Genomic DNA, 21,024 nt, shown 5'->3' with positions numbered 1-21,024 from the left:
GAGAAAATTTGTGAGGAAAGAAATGACTTCATGAGTTCTTATTAATTGGCAAGTTGTGTTTACCTAAGAATTAGTTCAGGCAACATAGCGTTCAAGTGAGAAGCTAGGCCTGAGTTCCCTGGTTCTTGTTTCAAGTCAAGCCATGGTTTTGGACTCAAGTAATTTCTTATGTTCTTGTTTTTGTATTCTTACTCAAGTTTTTACTAAGTATATTTTTGCTTGTGGATTTATGCTTTACCTGTGACTTTCTGACTATTTCTGGACTATATTGCCTCCGGATTTGCATGAGACATTTGGATTACAATCTGGTTATTACATATTGCTGATTCTTTTTTGGATTATACATATTCTTTCTTTATTCTTGATTTTTCAGATATTTTATGTGTTTTTTTCAATAAACTGTTTACTTAGGAGGGTCCTCAGTGGTGCAGTGTGTTAAAGCACTGAGCTGCTGAACTTCCTGACCGAAAGGATGCAGGTTTGAATCCTGGGAGCAGAGTGAGCACCTGCTGTTAGCCCCAGCTTCTGCCAACCTAGCAGTTCAAAAACATGCAAATGTGAGTAGATCAATAGGTACCGCTCCGGCAGGAAGGTAATGCCACTCCATGCAGTCATGCCCATGGCCACATGACCTTGGAGGTGTCTATGAACAATGCCGGCTCTTTGGCTTAGAAATGGAGATGAGCACCAACCCCAGTCGGACACGACTGGACTTAATGTCAGGGGAAAACCTTTACCTTTACCTTATACTCGGGACTCTTGTGTGGTGCTGTGGTCATAGGGGTTTCCAGGCTTGGGGTGCAACAATCATGGCCATTTTCTGGAAATTTTCTTTATCTGTATCTTGTGAATTAAGTAACTATCATTACAATCCAGTTCAGCAGAAGAGGAGTGTAGATGAACAACCGTAAGCCATCCCTTCTGGGGTTGGAGTTAAGGTTATTTTTTAGCAGCACATATCTCCTTTTTTTTCTCTTTAGTTCTCTAAGCAAGTGAGAAAGAAGCGATACAAGCTGGGCTTTGCATTGTTTACAGACTCCTCGTTGACGATTTCCAATTATGATCAGCCATAGAATCATAGAATCATAGAATCATAGAATAGTAGAGTTGGAAGAGACCACATGGGCCATCTAGTCCAACCCCCTGCTAAGAAGCAGGAAATCGCATTCAAAGCACCCCCGACAGATGGCCATCCAGCCTCTGCTTAAAAGCCTCCAAGGAAGGAGCGTCCACCACGGCCCCGGGGAGAGAGTTCCACTGTCGAACAGCTCTCACAGTGAGGAAGTTCTTCCTGATGTTCAAGTGGAATCTCCTTTCCTGTAGTTTGAAGCCATTGTCCTAGTCTGCAGGGCAGCAGAAAACAAGCTTGCTCCCTCCTCCCTATGACTTCCCCTCACATATTTGTACATGGCTATCATGTCTCCTCTCAGCCTTCTCTTCTGCAGGCTAAACATGCCCAGCTCTTTAAGCCGCTCCTCATAGGGCTTGTTCTCCAGACCCTTAATCATTTTAGTCGCCCTCCTCTGGACGCTTTCCAGCTTGTCAACATCTCCCTTCAACTGTGGTGCCCAAAATTGGACACAGTGTGATTCCAGGTGTGGTCAGAATAGAGGGGGAGCAGGACTTCCCTGGATCTAGACGCGATTCCCCTATTGATGCAGGCCAGAATCCCATTGGCTTTTTTAGCAGCCGCATCACATTGTTGGCTCATGTTTAACTTGTTGTCCACGAGGACTCCAAGGTCTTTTTCGCACACACTGCTGTCAAGCCAGGCGTCCCCCATTCTGTATCTTTGATTTCCATTTTTTCTGCCGAAGTGAAGTATCTTGCATTTGTCCCTGTTGAACTTCATTTTGTTAGTTTTGGCCCATCTCTCTAGTCTGTCAAGATCGTTTTGAATTCTGCTCCTGTCTTCTGGAGTGTTAGCTATCCCTCCCAGTTTTGTGTCGTCTGCAAACTTGATGATCGTGCCTTCTAACCCTTCGTCTAAGTCGTTAATAAAGATGTTGAACAGAACTGGGCCCAGGACGGAGCCCTGCGGCACTCCACTTGTCACTTCTTTCCATGATGAAGACGACACATTGGTGAGCACCCTTTGGGTTCGTTCGCTTAGCCAATTACAGATCCACCTAACTGTAGTTTTGTCTAGCCCACATTTTACTAGTTTGTTTGCCAGAAGGTCGTGGGGGACTTTGTCGAAGGCCTTACTGAAATCCAGGTACGCTACATCCACAGCATTCCCTGTATCGAGCCAACTCGTAACTCTATCGAAAAAAGAGATCAGATTAGTCTGGCATGACTTGTTTTTGGTAAATCCGTGTTGACTATTAGCAATGACCGCATTTGTTTCTAAGTGTTCGCAGACCACTTCCTTAATGATCTTTTCCAGAATTTTGCCTGGTATTGATGTGAGGCTGACCGGACGGTAATTGTTTGGTTCGTTCTTTTTTCCCTTCTTGAAGATAGGGACCACATTCGCCCTCCTCCAATCTGCTGGGACTTCTCCCGTTCTCCAAGAACTCTCGAAGATAATTGCCAGTGGTTCTGAAATAACTTCCGCTAGTTCCTTCAGTACTCTTGGGTGTAGCTGATCTGGCCCTGGGGACTTGAATTCGTTTAGAGAGGCCAGGTGTTCCTGGACAACTTGTTTCCCTATTTGGGGTTGGATTTCCCCCAATCCTTCGTCCATTCCGTGTTGCTGAGGTTGAAGATGGCTTTCTTTTTCTGAGAAGACCGAGGCAAGAAGGCATTGAGCAGTTCTGCCTTTTCCCTGTCCCCTGTCGCCGTCACCCCATCTTCTCCTTGCAATGGCCCTATCGCCTCCTTTTTCTTCCTTTTTCTACCTTTGAAGAATCCATGAATATTGGAATATGTATATCATTGCTAAGTTTGAGATTAAGCAAGCTTAGAAGCAAATGTTATTTTTTTCCCCTCCCATACTTAAAAGCGACAGTTGAACAAAGATACGGGTTAAAGGGAGATAAAATTATAACCCAAAGATCTTACGGCTTAGTTTCAGCTTTTCTTCAGAAAGAAAAAGAACCACCATGCAATGGTTTCACCAGCTCACATCTTATCTCCAAAAATGGCAGCTGGTTTGCGCCGGGGCATCTTTCTTTCTTGAAGTTTCAGCTTCTTCTCCCTGTTGCTTTTGATAAGTTCTCTTCCCATTCCTCCCCAAAAGATAGCTGATGTGTTTTGATTGAAAGAGGAAATATTATTTTCTCTCTGCAGTGTCACCGACATCGGAAGTTTATTTGGAATGTAAAATGAAGAAGATTATAAAATGGGACGGACACCCTTGCAATTACCTATTGTATTGTGTTTGCAGTTTGTAAATCAAAGTTTTTGTCATGAAAATGCACGCCTCATAATATTTTTTGTGCTTGGCTTAGGCTTTTCAATTATGTATCTCAAAGGAAACTTTTCACTGACAATAGCAATGAAAGACCATAGCCCTGAGTGGATGGAGTTTATTCCCCTTCCCTTTTATAGCCCTTTGGTGCCTCTTCAAATTTAAATCTGAGTGACAGAAATTCAGGGGTTGGGAAGTTATTAGAAAGTTGCCTCTGCAGCTAATGAAATATGCAGACTGATAATACATGGGAAAACAGTGAGAAAGCCCCAGCAATTTCAATATTGAATACCGGCTGGAGTCTAGATTTATATATAAATATATATGTATTTTTTTTGCTAATACAGCATATGTTAATCTTTGGCTGAGAATTCATCTGGCAGACTCAATTTCCACTCATAATTTTCCATTTATTAGTTTCTCTTTCTCATAAACACCGACAGTGTGTTCAGATCTACGATGCTGATATCAGGAGGTAAATCCAGCCAGGATGGGAATGATTTATTAGGAAGCCTTACGGACAAGATTATACAGACTGGAAGCCTGTCGGTGTAATAAATATTGATTATGATTTAAATCTATCTGTGAAGAAACATGTACCATCTCGTTGTATGGAGCATTGCTTAGGTTTGGTTTAATGGATTGTGGAGTGAGGAGGTAAAATGAACTGTACAATTTGATGTGGCAGTGAAGTGATACTAAGTTCCAATGAACGTTTTGGAGAGAGTTCCTTTAACAACAAACCAGACATAACCTAGGTTTCTCCTTGGTATCTCAAAAGGGAGACCTTTGCTGACCCACTCCAGGAATGAAAAAATTGAGACATTACTTTGACCATGAACTGCACTGGAGCAAGCAGAGCGGGATTTCTTGCACCAAGGACTGAGATCCTGTAGTCCTCTTTAACCATTGGAGCATCAGGAGCAATTTGCAATACTGGACACCCAACCTGCTCTGTTTTAAAAGAAGGCCCACCCAAAGAAGCCCCTTGCTCAGGTCCCAAAATCAAAAGAGAAGGTCTGGCAGCTTAGTTGGGTCCCAGCAGCTGCGGAAAGGTCCTCCCTCCTCCATCCCAATTGCCACTGCCCTAGGATGGAAAAGGAAGGAGGCAAAGCTTCATCATGTCTCATCCCAGAAGTCTCCTCCTCTGGTAACCTCATCACATGCGAAAAATAATGATTCTAGGACGCTTCTACCCCAATTCACTCACAGAGTCCCCCACCGTCTACTGCACCCTAGCATTGATAATACCTTTTCACCCAGCACCACAGAGGAGTCCAGTAGTTCTATCTGAATATGTTTATTGAAAAAACCAGATAAAAAGGAGAAAAGGGCAATTCCAAAAGGGGTCAGCAGAATAGGGAATACAAATGAGCAGTACTCCAAAAATGCCAAAATACATAAAATCGGGAGAACCAAAATCCACAGCAAACATAAATCCATAAACCAGAAAGCAAAAATTTTCCAAGGTAAACCCTTCCAGGAAACAAAGGCATGAGCCAGATAACTTAAGAATACTTGAATCATGAACATGAGAGCTGAGACAGGAGAGCAATCTCTGTTGCAACATTGTCTCCTCTGAAAAGCACAAAGCCAGCACTCCTTAATTTAAACCCGACCAAGTAGCCATGAGATCATGTCGAATGCACCTGGGTTTGAGAGTCTTCTCACAGAGTCTCTCAGAGCATCTAATCAGCCTATTTTTCACTCCCTCCGTTCTCAAGCCTAATCTAGCTTCTCGTGAAAACTCCCCAAAGGCCATTTCACAAGGGACCTGGGACTTTAACTTTCCCTTGTGGAATCCAAAACATCGGCCTCATCTGGCTGCAATTCTCTCCTGATAGGAGGCTGCGCTGCCAACAGGGAAGCCTCCACTTGTTCCATTAGGCACAATGAGGCTACTACTGGATTAAGCCATGTGTGATGGGGAAGCATCAACTGCCAGCTAAGGTACTGGGATTGCCCCGCTGCCCCCCTAATTCGCCATGGAGTCTGACAAATCGCAATGCTGGATCTCATCCATGTGATGAGGTCCTTACTCTTCTTCCTCTTCTTTTTCCTCCCCTGCTTCTTCTTCCCCTCCTTTTCTTATTCTTCTTTTCCTCCTCTTCCCTTCTTGTTTCTCCTCCTCTTCTTGTTCCTCCTCTTCTTCATCCTTTCTCCTTTTTCTTTCCCCTCTTCTTCTTCCTCCTCCTCTTCCCCCTTCTACCTTCCCCTCCTTCTTCCTCGTCCTCCTCCTCCTCCTCCTCCTGGAGTATAATATTTTGCTTTAATTTCTCTCACAAACATGTTACTAAAAATTTGAAGTCCAGAAAATGATAGGCCACCAACTCCATTGTTGAACCCTTAGCTGGGTAATGTGTACTGATGGGCGCTGAGTTTCATCAGGATGTCAAAAACTCTTCCTATGCTCTGTCAAAGCTTAGTATGGCTGCTTTCATTCTGCAACTTTAAGTCATGGAAAGGATGAAGTGAAATGCGCCGGATGTTATTAATGTTCAGAAGAGCCGAATATGCTTCTTGGGCACTCTTCTTTCAGCGCTCTCTAATGAGATGCAGTGGGACCGGCACAGTGAAAATGATTTATTCAGCGCTGAGTTTATTCATGAGATCGGAGATAGTTGATAGTCCCTGCCTGTTGCCCTGGATTTTCCCCCTCTCTCTACTTCCTTCGCCTGCCTTCAAGGAACTGCACCTTTTTTAGCCATTTGCCAATGGCGAATGGAACTGGTTCCATCTTGTTTTGCAACCAATAAAAAAGTGCATTCCATTGCTAATTGATCCAAAATTCTACTGGGCAATTTTGCATCCGGAAAAAGCCAGCAACAGCTGGAAGGAGTGTTCTGAAAACCATAGTTCATACCATTTCTCATTTAGTTTTACAGGCTAATGAGTGACAGGAGCATCACCACCTCATTGCATGGATGGCTTGCTTTTTCTAGCAGCAAATGCATCCATCAGTAAGACAAGGAAGAACTTCTAATGAAGCCTTCTCCCCAGTGGCTTCCCTGATCAGGTCTCCATAATGCAGGTCACGTCTTCAGCTTGTCTTTTTTTCCTTCTTCTTAAAGATCATAGCTGTTTCCTGAGGGGATAAAGTCAGATCTTGACAATAAAAGGAGACTGCGCTAGGTAATATTCTCTTGGGTTGGCTGTCCAACATTATTGCTGCAGAGTTGACACAAGGCATCTGGGGACTGGTTTGGATGACATTCTTCAAGGTGATTTGTCTGGGCTTTAGGGTCTCTCGGATATCCTATATCATGCCTGTGTCATGTAAGTCAACACTCACGCTTATAAACTGGTGGCTGTGCAGTGCTGCCTGTCCCCAAAACAACTATATCTGCACTGTAGAATGAATGCAGTTTAACACCACTCTGACTGCCATGGCTCAATGATATGGAATTGTAGGAGTTGTAGTTTTAAAAGATCTTCAGCATTCTTTGCCAAAGAGTACTGGTACTATACAAAGTCCCAGAATACTTGTAAAGTATCTATACACACAAACGATTGTCTATGTACAAAGAAAATGACATATATTGTTACAGTTCCCCGTACAAAGCTCAATTTGGCCGTACCCAACAAAATGAAAAGGAGCAACAGCTCTAACACAAAAGTTGTTCAAGTCTGGTATTGGGTCCAATATATATAGGCTTCAGGGATACAGTCAATGAAAATATCTTCCAAACAGATGGTTGGTCGTGTTGCTGTATACTGGATTGAAGAAAATAATGATGGAGCACCGCTCTCAAAAAAGTCTTCAAAAGTAAAGTTCAAATAAAGTCCCAAGTCTACAGGGGTCCCGGGTATTTTTGACCCTGTTTCAGGGAAAAACCCCTTCTTCAGGAGTTGTTGAACTCAGCAACAATGAATTTCTATCTAAAACAAAACATAGAGTAACAAGTATTTTACCAGCAGTATTAACAGAAGTAAAGGTAACCTATATAACAGTATTATACTTACATAGTGCTAAATGCTTTCACTGAGTGACTCTGCTTGTGGTGATTTCAACTGCGAGTAATTCTGGAGGTTCATTCAAAGGTTTTTAAAGAGTACTTGAAGGTTTAAAGGAAACAGCTAAAATTAAGTGATTCATTAAGTCCCTGAGGGGAAAAGATTTTAAACTTAAAGATCCAGTACATTTCCCTTTGGGATAATAGTTTTTCCAAGTCCATGAAAGGTTTTTGAGAGATGCATTCCAGAGCACAAAATTTAAATGAGGTAGATGAATGTTTGTATTGGGTGAAGTGTGAATATAAAAGAGATTCTGTAGATAAATTTTTGATTCTGGATTTATGTTCAGAGATTCTGATTCTCAAGGATCTGGTTGTTTTTCCGATATACCAGAGATCACAGTCACATGTCAAGAGGTAGATTACATTGCTGCTATTACAAGTAGAAAAATGTTTTAGTGTGGTGCCCACTTTGTTCCTATGATTATATATCTCCTTAGTCTTCCAAGATTGAGGACAACACTTACAGTGACCACAAGGATAATGGCCTCTCAGGGTGCTCTTCGGTGTACTAATGGGAGTGATTACATCTGTATGGATTAAATATTCTCTAATATTTTTAGTACGTGTGTTTCCAAAAATAGAGATGCAAAACATTAAGAGTCCCTCCAGGCAGTATCTCAAGCAGATATTGACAGGTTTGTAGTGGGGAGGGGTATGTGCTAGGGTTCAACCCCCCCCCCCCCCCGAAATTTTCAAAACCCCTCCCGAAATTTTTTTCTGGCTACGGCCCTGCTGGTACCTCTCTAAACTACAACTCTCAGGGTACCATAGCATAATCTCCCATAGGTGCCATCAAATTGCCTTAATCTGCCAGTGATGCACCCCAAATCTGAACTAATCATGATAATCATCAGCATTAATGCATTGCAAGAAATGAAATACACTGCATGAACTAAATAAGTTATTTCACATGTCCTGGTCCTTCTACAAGGATATTGAGGGAACTCCCAAAGAGTATGATTTATTTAAGGTTATGAGTTTGAGATAAATGCAAAATCCTTCTACGCTTCTCACCAGGAACTCCAAAGTGTCACTTGCATTAAAGAAATCCATTACATACCTTCAAATAAATGCACAGCTATACATCCGGAAATTATCACCTAAACAGGGAGTCCTTCCGTGACTTATTGGCTCATATCAGACTTCCTGCATTCCCTCCATAACTCATTTGCTCTGAATGTAAGATTCCCAATGAGGTGATGCTGATCTGAATGTTTTTTTTTTTTCAGCCCGTTGATATCATTTTCGAGTTTGGCTGAAGAATCTCCTGGTTTGCTATCCTTGAGGATGACTGCTCTTATCGACAGACACAAGCATCAATGCAATTTACTGAATGAGAATAATTAGCAAAGTGTGAAGTCTTTTTAAATGCTGTGAGCTGGGAGGGGCTCTTAATTCGCAACATTGCATGACACACTTACACACCAAAAGTGACACTATAATGTGTCGTGACACATAGTTTGGACAGTGCTGTACTATAATGTAACTTATTGATGGGTATAAAATGAGATAGATAGATAGATAGATAGATAGATAGATAGATAGATAGATAGATAGATGATAGATAGTTGAAAAATGAATGGCTGTTATTGGCTCAGGGAGTTGCCAGATGGTGATGCTGGATTCTTCCATTCTTCCATCTGCTATGACCCAAAGAATTATGCACCTAGGTGCAGTTTGCAATGATGTCTGCATATGTCCCTAGCAGAATGCAGGCCTAAATCAACTCCCAAAGCATGCATTGCTAACAGGGGTCAAAGGCAAAGGTCTCCTCATGGAGGGATGACAAGATTTAAATCAAAACAAGTAGATTACCTGCTTGGGAATCCAGTGGAGTTTCCCTCTCTGAAGGATTTTATAGAGAGGTTGGATGGCCATGTCGGGAGGGCTTTGATTGTGTCTTCTTGCATGGCCGAAGAAGGTTGGGCTAGATGGCCCTTAGGGTCTCATTCAACCACAGGTATTCCAAAATACCTGTGGTTGGTATTGGGTGCAAACACAGGTATTCCAAAATTCAAACAACAACAGCAACAACAATCCAGAATCCAAAATGCTTCCATTCGTAAGCATTTTGAATACTCAGCCTATAATGATGATGATGACAATGCCAATAACAACAACAACAACAACAACAACCACAACAACCAGATGTCAGCATTTGAGAAATTAAACATGTAGTTAGCATTAGGTGCTATTTAATTTTTGCATCTGTGGCTTTAAAGCTACTTGGGAAAGAACAAATGTCATTCTTTAAAAACACAACAACTATCTCATACACACACTCACTCACACACACACACATATACATAATCTATCTATCCTTCTGCTGGCTGCAAATGTATGTGCAAATGCTTTTTGTGGTTGTGATCGCCTTCTGAAAGGAACCGCCCAGCCGTTTCTTTCCAGCTTTTTTAAAGGCCAATTAGTGCAGCATTTCAATTGCTCCTTGCTTATGGTCCCCAAAGGGATTCTTAACAATATTGCTGCTCTATGGGGTCCATCAATCTTTCCCTGGACCTGATGATGCCAATGTGTATTGAGCTCATTCCTTGCAGCTGCTTATAAACAATAAGTACATTTCAATAAGCATCACCTTGCCGGTGGCCTGGACCTCACATTAGTAACAACTCAAAGCAGAGCAATATATTCTGTGCAATTCCTAGGGATTCGGGGCTTTGTATCTTACTGGTGTTGATGTTGTTTCCAAATAAATTCAGCACTTTGGATAACTCTTCATAATCCCATTGATACTTCACAACAATCTCTAAGTCAATGGTTCTCAATCGGTGGGTCTCCAGATGTTTTGACCTTCAACTCCTAGAAATCCTAACAGCTGGTAAACTGGCTGGGATTTCTGGGAGTTGTAGATCAAAACACCTGGAATCCCATAGGTTGAGACTACTGCCTTAGATGAACAGCTTTCGTTTCAATGACACCATAGCCAATAAACATTTCTGCCTCTTATTCAAGCACAGCTTTATTTGTAGTATTAGCAAGGGACATATTCCCAGAAATGCAAGACAAAATATTAAACCATATTGAAATGAAGTACTTTCAGCTGAAGAATAACATAGACCTGCACTGGAAGACCTAGACTATGTCTAGAGATGAAATATTTTGCCAGAGGTGGATACAACAAGAACAACTCTTTATTGATTAGTCAGTTTTGACCATATCAAAACATGTGAAACATACAAAACGTACACACTTACCCATACAGTAAAACCATGTATAGATACAAAGCATCCCGGCCTACAGGCCTAGGTAGTTGTGCAAATACAGAATAAAAAGATTAAAATTGATTATTCCCTTAAAGTAAGGTTTCAGCGGGGGCAAGAGTAAGTGAAACTAGTAGCTTGTCCATAGTAAATTTTAAATTTGGATTTTGTTAATGGCATTAGTGTCACAGCTATCCGCTTCCATCTTCTTGCGGATGGCCAGCGCTTTTTGTGTAAAAAAGGGTCAGTTTTAAAATAGTTTTTATCTGAACCCTGCAGAAGGATATGCACTTTCTCCTTATTCTCTAAATGAGTATGGTTCTCCAGCAGAGGCTCTAAATAGAAAGATCGAATCCTGTTGTAATAGGGGCATTTTAAGAAAAAGTGTTCTCAGTCCTCCACTTCTGCATCCACCTCACGGCACCCACAGGTTCTCTTCATATAGGGGATATTCTGATGTCTACCTAGCTTAGACTTAATGTCGGGTTGCTCGAATCTAGCCCGGGTAAAAAGTTTTCTAATATATAGTGGAAGTGTAAAAAAGAGTTAGGTTTCCATGCCCACATTGCATTTCAATTTAGCCAGGTATGGAGTGGCTCTAGCTTGCGCTATGATCATAAGATCATTTTGTGCAGCAATGTCAAGGGCTCTTTGGTAAACAATTGAGGTGGATAACCAAAACTGTAAATACCACTCCTGTGGGCCACAACATAGCATAGAAAGTTAACCATCACCTACAGAAATATCTTGCCAACTGGAAGGTTAGCAGTTCAAGCCGTGGGAGGGGTGAGCTCCTGCCATCAGCCTAGCTTCTGCCTACCTAACAGTTTGAAAACAGCAGTGGGGGGGGGAGATAAATAGGTACCACTTTTAGTGGGGAAGAAAAAGGCGCCCCCGAAGAACATGCTGGCGGTCCGATTAGGAAGGCATCTATGAACGACAAAGCTCCTCGGCATGGAAAGAATGGAGCAACAGCACCTCCTCATGGCTAAGTCGAGCACAGCCTTCAGATGCCGGAGATGGAGAAAAGAGGGAAGCCTGCCTCTGTGTATGTATTGTTCTGTCTTTGTCAATTGTATAACGGCATTGAATGTTTGCTATATATGTAATTCATTCTGAGTCCCCTCGGGGAGATAGAGCGAAATATAAATAATAATAATAATAATTATTATTATTATTATTATTATTATCATCATCATCATCATCATCAGTACGGGGTTTGTACTGTAACTTAAGAAGGATCACTGTTAGCTTTTTTGGATAAGGTTCGTGTAACTCACAGGCTCATTTTCCTCTAGGCTCTCCTTCTTTGTTACCATCTTTACTTGATGAAATTGACAACCGAGCTCTGCTTTGTGCTTCCTTAAACAGACACGCTTTGCAGGAAGAAGGAAATGAAAAGGATTTATTGGAGAACAGTCTATCAAAGGTCAAGTATATAAAACAAATTCCTTTTTATTTCAAGTAGGCAAAGATAATCTGGGCAGCAGTTCTGATTTCCTTGTAGCAAAACCCTCCATATATACATATAAACCATCAAATACTGACGGCAGGTGCGTACATCCTTTAACAAGAAACTAGAAATTGACACCGGCCCAGCTGGCAAAGGAGTGCCATTGTTGAGATGTGAATATTTATTGCAATATGACTTTATTACTGGGAGGTTTATTGTTTTGTAAAGCACAACAGTGAACAACAACAACAACAACAACGGTTGGAACTTTATCCGTTAGCACAACAGCGAGGCTGTTTAATTGGCACCCTAAGATTAACGTGCCATTCTCCCTTTCAGAAAGAAAACGCTGCTTTTGACGCAAAATGAGCCGCCGAGGTCGCAATACCGAAATCCAATTTAGGAAGTGAGTCTGAAGACTTCGTGTCTTGGGAGTTGTAACAGCAGGAATATTTTCTTTATTTATTTCACTTAAACAAAAATGTATAGGTCAGCTTTAAATAGCTTTCCTCCCAAGGGGCTCACGAGTTGGAGGAGAAAGGGAGAATCAATTCAACACCATGATCCAAAAGTCAGCCTAAAAGTTATTTCCTCTCCCTTCCTTTCTCATTCTGGCTCAGATTTTTCTCCTGGCCTTTAATGCAACAGGGTAAAGAGCAAAAAGTGGAAACAGGATGAAATTTGGGTAGAAAAATATCTGTCTAAGTCTAAAAATAGAAGGACAATGGTAAGAATTAAAAACCAAACAAACATGAAACACATTTGGGATTGTATACCTTTGCCAGGACCCGCTGTTTTGAGTTGTTTTGCTGATAAAGTGCCATAAACATTGATGATGCAGTGTAAATAAATAGATGATGATGTTGATAATGATGATACTGATACTCTTCTTTCAGATAGATGGTACAAATTAAGGAACGCAAATACACGTTGTTGACATGTGTTGAAAAAGATGCCAGGTGATTCTTCTCCTTTGGCTCTTCCTCCTCCTCTTCTCTCCTCTTCCTTCTATTCCTCCATTTCCTCCTCTTTGTCTAGTGGAACACACTATGTTGGAGTGTGGTGGAATCTCCTTCTCTTGGGGTTTTTAAACAGAAACTGGATGGCCATCTGTCAGGACAGTTTAGACTGGGTGTTCCTGCAGGGCAGGGAGTTGGACTGGATGGCCCTTGTGGTCTCTCCCAAGTATATGCTTCTATGATATGACTGTGTAGACACCTCCTGGTTGTGTGGCCGGCAAGGCTGCTTGGAGCATCTTTTTGCCTTTTCCCCGCTGAAACGGTACTTATTTATCTACTCACATTTTCATGGTTTCGAACTGCTAGATTGGCAGGAGCTATGGCTAACAGCAGGAGCTCACCCTGTACCCCGGATTCGAACTGCCATAATAATAAGTCAAAATGTCTTACCCACCCTTAAACTGCTTTGCATAGGGGTTGACTTCCAGACCTTTGACCATTTTGGTTGTCTTCCTTTGGACATGTTCCAGCGTGTCCATCTCTCTTTTGAATTGTGGTGCCCAGAAGTGGACATAGACTTATTCTAGGTGAGGTTTTACCAAAGTAGAATAGAGAGGTAATATTACTTTGCATAGTCTCCAATAATAGATGGAAAGCCAATGGAGCCGAGCTGTTGCAACGAGGGAATTGTGTTAACAACCTAATTGCAACACTTCAGAACTATCCAAGTTTAAAACTTACTGTACTTCAAAGGGATCTCTTCAAATGTCTTGATGCCATTCCTGTCCTGAATCTGGACCCTTTGTTTAACCCAATGGCTCTACTTCCTGTAGCAGGAAACATATGAGAAGGTTGTTCAGATTCCTAAAGGCTTAGTTGGCTCTGTCTAAAGAACATACCTGGGCCGCCTTGTCTCATATTTCCATTTTCCCTGCTAAAATATGAGTCTCAGAAGCATTGTCAGTTGCTTTCTTTTCATTCATGGTAAAGAAGTGCTGTTTAATCAATACAAATGAATAATTTAAATTCAATATCAGCCTGTCACTATCAATAATACTTTTTGTGAGTGATGTATTACTCCAGTAATTCAATTTGTCAGGCCTTGCCAGCTTTATATGACCGTTTGTTCGAGTTGTAAACTTAATTTAATGGCAGCAGTTGACTTGGGCTGCTTGAATTACATCGATGTTTTATCTGAAAAAGGGACATTGATTTTCTTTAAAGTATCTTTTTCTGCCTTATCTTTATTACGTTAATAAATAAGCGGGTGCAGGTAAAGAAAACTCGAGCCTTTCTCTGTCAGTTCCTCTCCCTGCCAGGGTTTCTGCTTGCGTACAAATATTTCAAATAAGCGTCTTTAATGAAACACATTTTTCATTGGGAGATGAGTAAGATCTCACTGCTGAAGTGGCTCACTTTCCTTACAAAGAAAGCTTCCTACAACTGCAGAATCCTTCTGGTCTTGTATCTTTCATATGAGATTGACTCTCTCCAGAGGTTTGGAGAAGCAGATGGCGGCAGCTTCCAGCTTTATTGCTTCAGTCCTTCTATGCTTCCAGGGTAGTGAAGTGCCTTATAAAACTTCTGGGCATCTTTTCTCATAAACTAGATTTGTACTAGATTAGTCAACCATATGTATTAGTCAGATTGAGGTGCTCAAATTATGGATTTTGATATGACCCATGGATAGGTAAAGGTAAAGGTTGTCCCCTGACATTAAGTCTAGTTGTATCTGACTCTGGAGGTTGGTGCTCATTTCCATTTCAAAGCCAGCATTGTCCATAGACATCTCCTAGGTCATGTGGCCAGCATGACTGCATAGAGCACCGTTACCTTCCCAACAGAGTGATACCTATTGATCTACAGTGTTCCCTCACTTATCACACGGTTTATGTTCCAGGACCACCCACAATAAGTCCGAACTTACTTGTCCAAATGTGTCTCCCGCTATGACTCACCACGTAATTTAAGATCCTTAGGGGAAGCCCTGCTTTCGGTCCCACCAACCTCACAGGTGAGGCTGGCAGGGATGAGAGACAGGGCCTTTTCAGTAGTGGCCCCCCAAGTGTTAAAGAATTAAGACTTGGTTGTTGGACCAGGCTTTTGAATAATAGTGTAGAGATACAGTTGTCCTATTACTAGCTAATATACAGGATAGAACAATGGTAACAAATTATAATCATTACAGGCGCATGAGTAATGCACAAATGAAAACTGTTTACAACATTACATCAAATATTATATTCATGCTTGTATGTTTTTTCAGTAGGGACACTATATTTATTTTAATATTTATACTTTATTTTAGCAGTTACAATATACAGTATACCGGCAGAGAAGAAGAAAGGAAGCTGAATAACCCTTTTTTTAATTTCCAACCCCCAGTGGCGTAGTGGGTTAAAACCTTGTGACTTGAAGGTTGGGCTGCTGACCTGAAAGCTGCCAGGTTCGAATCCAACCTGGGGAGAGCGCGGATGAGCTCCCTCTATCAGCACCAGCTCCATGTGGGGACATGAGAGAAGCCTCCCACAAGGATGGTAAAAACATCAAACATCCGGGCGTCCCCTGGGCAACGTCCTTGTAGAAGGCCAATTCTCACACCAGAAGAGACTTGCAGTTTCTCAAGTCCAACCCTTCCCTACCCTTCCCCTCTCTTATCTCTCCCTTTCCCCTGCTTCCAGGAGAGGAGAAAAGAGGAGGAGAGCCAGGAGAGGCACCTGGGAGGCTTGAGCCCATATCGGCCCTTCGCAGAGTCCTGCAGGCCTGGTGAGGGCTACCCAGGCGTCAAGGTTTGGGATCTCAACAGTTCCTTTGCGACGGGGTCGCCTTCTGCGCCATCCTCCACCGCCACCGGCCCGACTTGCTGTGAGTAGACCCGCCCCTCTAGGCCTCCACAGAATCCCCGGGCTCGCCTAGGTGGAGTGGCTGGCTCTGGGGGCTGGCCCTTTCCTACTCCTGGCACGTGGTGGCTCGGGGCTGTTTGCCCAGGGGCGGGAAAAGGTGTGCATGCGGGTGCGGCTGTTGAGGGGTGGGGTGGGGGTTGTTCTGTCTGCGTGCGGGCTCGCTTTTGGCGCATGCGCAGATGGTTTGTTGCCGTTTGGGGGGGGTTAGCCCCCTTTTAGGTTCCTGCTGTGTTTTTTTGTTGTACGAACCTAGCGGCAAGGTCGTTGGATGGTGCTGGCAAGTTTGGTGTTTCTGGGATGTGTGGTTTTGTTGCTTACCTCACGGCCCCCAGTTTTTTATTCTTTTATATATAGAGAGGGTATATAAACAATTCTTGGGGCTCCATGAGAAACTTTTGCTTTGTAAAGGGCTCCGTGGCTGAAAATGTTTGCGAACCCTGGGTTATAGACCCATGGATATGTCAACCCAATAAGTCAACATCCTGCAGGCATTTGGTTGGTCAGTGTAAGAAAAGCATGCTGATTGAATCGGCCCTTCATTTTATTCAGCAGGGAACACTTCTTGTTCTCAACATTCAGGCTTTGACAGGTACTTAATGCTGGATGGATGGATAGGTTGCCTGAAATAGATTCTCAAATTTAGATGAGCCATTTGGGAATCCAATCAGCCAGCATGGTAATCATTTTTGAATTATAGCATTTAGAGCATTGGTTAACACTGGAAAAATTAATTTTTGGCACCTCCTGATGGCAACACTGATGATATACAGAGGGCCTGCCCTGGCCCATCTCCATTGATATAGGAACATATGAGAAGGAGAAAAAAAAAAAGAAAATTATAAAAGGTAACTTTCGGCAATGCAGCACGAAGAGGGCAGAACCAAATTAGAGAGCCAAAAATAATTTATTGTAAGATTGTCAAGGTCTTTCAGAAAGTACCCTCAATGAAACACTACAGATAGAGCCTGACACATTTTGAGTTATATAAGCATTACTTTGTTAGGCCATAGAATGGAAATGATCACATTAAATGACGAAAAAGAACAAGAGACGTATAACACACATGGCTAAAGATAGCGCCCAAGCACTTTGGTATTCAACATGGCAACCTGCTAGTTACCCTGTTATAAAAGCCATATGCTGCTCTTGCCAATAATAATAAACATCTAATTTATGAAGGAAGATTGTCGTAATCTCTGTTTTATATATTGGTTTACTGAAACATCTATATCCAGCCATTCCAGTGAAAAAGCTCAACCTAAAATACCAAACGAATGTGAATCGGCTTATTACTAGAAGATGCAATCTTATACATATTCTTACTTTGGAGTTACAGTAGTTTTATTGAATGTAGTGTGACTTACACTTGAGTAGACATCCATACTTGTGGATTTGGATTGTGTTCTGCTCTGAGTTTTTCTCCTTGCGATGCTGTTTTGACTTATATTTCAAATCATTGCTTGTTATTTCAAATATTGGTCATGAAATTGCTTCTGATGCAGCAAACAAACAAACAAACAAACAAAAAACCATAGAAAGCCTAGCCAGTGTCCCAATTGGCAGAAGTATTGATGTCACTCTATTTAGCTTTGGTCAATCTTGACCTGGAATCCAATTCCAAAAGCATAAGCTGGAACGTGTCCAAAGAAGGACCACCAAAATGATCAAGGGTCTGGAAACTTCATATTCTCTATGAAGAATAACTTAAGGAGCTGGGCATGTTCCGCCAGGAGGACAAGAGGTGAAGAAGGAAAATAATACATATTTAATGCGTGACCAGTATGATACATGTTTACATATTTAATAGATGTCTTACTGAAGGTGGAGCCAGCTTAGGGGCCACGGTGGCGCAATGCCATGGTGCTGCTGAACTGCTGACCTGAAGGTTGGCAGCTTGAATCCTGCAGGATGGGGTGAGCTCCTACTGTTAGCCCTAGCTCCTGCCAACCTAGCAGTTTGAAAACATGCAAAAGTGAGTAGATAAATAGGTACCACTTTGGCAGGAAAGGCATAAGATGTTCCAAGCAGTCATGTTGATCAGGCGACTAGGAGGTAATAATGCAGGCTCCTCAGCTTAGATATGGAGAAGAGCACCTCCCACAGAGCCAGAGATGTGCATTGCCTCCAGAGCCGGAAATGAAAGGAGAAGCCTTTGCCTCTATCTGTGTATATGTGTCTCATTGTATTGTAACAAGGCATTGAATGTTTGCCTGTATCTGTTTATATACTGTAATCCACTTTGAGTCCCCACTGGGGACTGGGGACTGGGGACTGGGGAGAAGGGCAGAATATAAATGAAATGTTGTTTTTGTTGTTGTTGTTTTTGTTGTTGTTTGTTTGTTTCTGCCCCAGACACTAGAACAAGGGTCCCCAAACTTTTAAAGCAGAGGGCCGGTCCACAATCCTTCAGACTGTTGAGAGGCCGAATTGTCATTTGAAAAAAAAAATGAACAAATTCCTATGCACACTGCACATATCTTATTTGTATTGCAAAACAACAACAATAACAATGAAAGAACAATACAATATTTAAAAATCAAAACAATTTTAATCAACATAAACATATAAGGATTTCAATAGGAAGTGTGGGCCTGCTTCTGGCCAATGAGATAGGTTAATTAGGATTGTTGTTGTTGTGTGCCTTTAAGTCATTTCAGACTCTGGGGGAGCCTAAGTCTAAAATTATTTATTTATTCATTTACTACATTTATTAACTACATTTATATCCCGCCCTTCTCACCCCAAAGGGGACTCAGAGCAGCTGTATGTACATACAATATATTATATTATTAGCATAGCACACTATTAGCATAATATATTACTATATTGAACTATACCACTATAGTGTAATATTATATGTAATATATAACATATAATTAATATTATTATATGGCATTATTATTAGTATTATATTGTATAAAATGATAATATTATTATCAATATCATATGTATATACAATATATTATATTATTAAAACTGATATAAAAATATTATATTATAAATGAGGGCGGGGGCCAGGTAAATGACCTTGGAGGGCCGCATCCGGCCCCCGGGCCTTAGTTTGGGGACCCCTGCACTAGAACATGGGTCCATATGACAAGAAAAGAGATTCCACCTAAACATTAGGAGGAGTTTGCCTGGAAGCATGGAGGAGTCTTCATCTATGGAGGCTTTTGAGCAGAGTTTGAATGGGCATTTTTTAGGAATGCTTTCATTGTGTATTCCTGCAAGGTCAGGGGGGTTGGGCTGGGTGGTCCTTACTGTCTCTTCCAACTATGATCCAACTATAAATCCAGTTGGTTGAACAGTGGAGTTAAAATAATACACAGAACTGGTTGTGGTTAACTGCCATCAAGTTGACCTTGACTTATGGTTCCCCTATGAACCTCTAAGTCATCCTATTCTCAATGCCTCTGTTCAGGTCTTAAGTCTATCCATCTGCAATGTGGTCTTCCTCTTTTCTAGCTACCTTCCACCTTACTAAGCAGCATAGCCTTTTCTAGTGAGTCATGTCATGACATGTCCAAAGTATGATAGCCTCATTTTAGTTACTGTACCTTGACTTCTAGGGAGAGACCAGACTTGATTTGCGCTCGGGCCTATTTATTTGTCTTCTTCTCCAGCATCTCATCTCAAAGGAGTTGAGTTCTCTCCACTGCAGAACTAGCACACATAATTACTCATGTATAATTCATTGTTTTCTAAAAGTTTGGTTGTGACTGAGAAAAACAAAAAAGAACTACAGATGGTTTCCACTTCTAAATCCATCAAAATGGAGTACAATGCCCTGTGTTTCTATAGAATTGTTTCTGGGACCTTATAACAGGTTTGGCAGTGGAAGGCTTTGTTTGTGCCTGTGGAGATTGGCTTCTTCTTGAATTTTCAGTTGGTAAATCCGATGATGGCTGCAGTTATGAGTTGAATGCAACACCTGAAATCTTTTATTACATTTTAATGGTGGTAAATTGGTCCTTATGTTAGCATTCACAATAGACAGAGCTGACTCATTCTATTCAACTATAATATCTCTTGGTGGTTCCAAAGACCGTGTCTTTAGAAATGGGTCAGTCTGTTTTTGACCCATATCACTTTAGTATGGTAGTCTCCCTTGCTTAAAATTCTGCATAAATTTGGAGTTTTAGCGGGGGAAATTACATATTTCAGGACATAGTTTTACCTTTATGTGCTCTTAGAGCATATGTGTAAACACACGTTTTCTCAAAATGCACATTTCTAGATGTATGCTCTCGTTAAAAAGATGGGCTTTAAATGTCTTTCTTTCCAAATTTGCATATGGAGACATTTGGAGATGTTTTCTGAACCATGAAAGAATATTCAGTGAGATATGAAACTCAATTAAAAGCAGAGTTCTGATCTATCAATAAGTCTGGGAGGAGAGATTAAATCCGAGAATAAGGCTGGCATGCTTCACTTCCTGCCCTCCTCCAAGTCCTACTCAAATGGTGCCCTCTGGAGCTTTCTAAAAATAGTAGCTAAGGAGGGGAAGTCATTCACAAAAGAAAATGAGACAAAGCTGATATATCTTAAAGTCAGCTGCATAGATGGAGATGGATAGCTGGAACAGAATAGATAAGCAGGGAACATGACTAGATGGATCTGGTTAGATGGATCTGGATGATCAAGGTAATGAAGATCTGGAGGCCAGACTGAGTAGGAGATGGTCACCGAGAGACATGACAAAGAGGTCCACAGAAAAACATGCTGCATTGGAGTCTATTGGAGTCTCCTTCTCTGGAGGTTTTTATGCAGAGAAAAAACAACTGTTTGGATGGCCAACTGTTGGGAGTGCTTTGATTATCTTTCTGCATGGCGGAAGGGTGTTGGACTGGATGGCCCCTGTGGTCCCATCCAATTCTATGGTTCTGTGATTCTATGAAAAGAGAATATATTTCCTACAATCATCTCACAAATAGGAACTGAAGGAGCTATGCGATGTTCCATCTAGTCTCACTTCTACGATTCAATGTGAGACCCTCCTCCAATCCCACTGCAATGGCTTCAAATATGGGATCTTCAAGACGTCCCTATGGTTCTTATGTGATACTTTACTCATATCATCTTCTCATATTACCCTTGGATAGCTGCTGCCTCCACCAACC

General features: G+C 41.6%; 1 long non-coding RNA gene across 2 annotated transcripts in view; it reads left to right on the top strand.

The window, feature by feature from the left end:
* Positions 1–15,454: 15,454 nt before the first annotated feature.
* Positions 15,455–21,024, top strand: part of LOC103279456 (probable RNA-directed DNA polymerase from transposon BS) — a 33,549-nt gene continuing 27,979 nt past the window's right edge. The window contains exon 1 of one of the 2 annotated variants that reach the window (XR_010001026.1): positions 15,455–15,866. This is a non-coding gene — a long non-coding RNA (probable RNA-directed DNA polymerase from transposon BS). The remainder of the gene's footprint in view (positions 15,867–21,024) is intronic. The other variant, XR_010001027.1, reaches the window with a different exon arrangement.

The sequence above is a fragment of the Anolis carolinensis genome, unplaced genomic scaffold, assembly GCF_035594765.1.
Source record: "Anolis carolinensis isolate JA03-04 unplaced genomic scaffold, rAnoCar3.1.pri scaffold_12, whole genome shotgun sequence".
In the NCBI taxonomy this organism is placed as follows: domain Eukaryota; kingdom Metazoa; phylum Chordata; class Lepidosauria; order Squamata; family Dactyloidae; genus Anolis; species Anolis carolinensis.
This window is presented reverse-complemented; position numbering and strand designations above follow the sequence as displayed.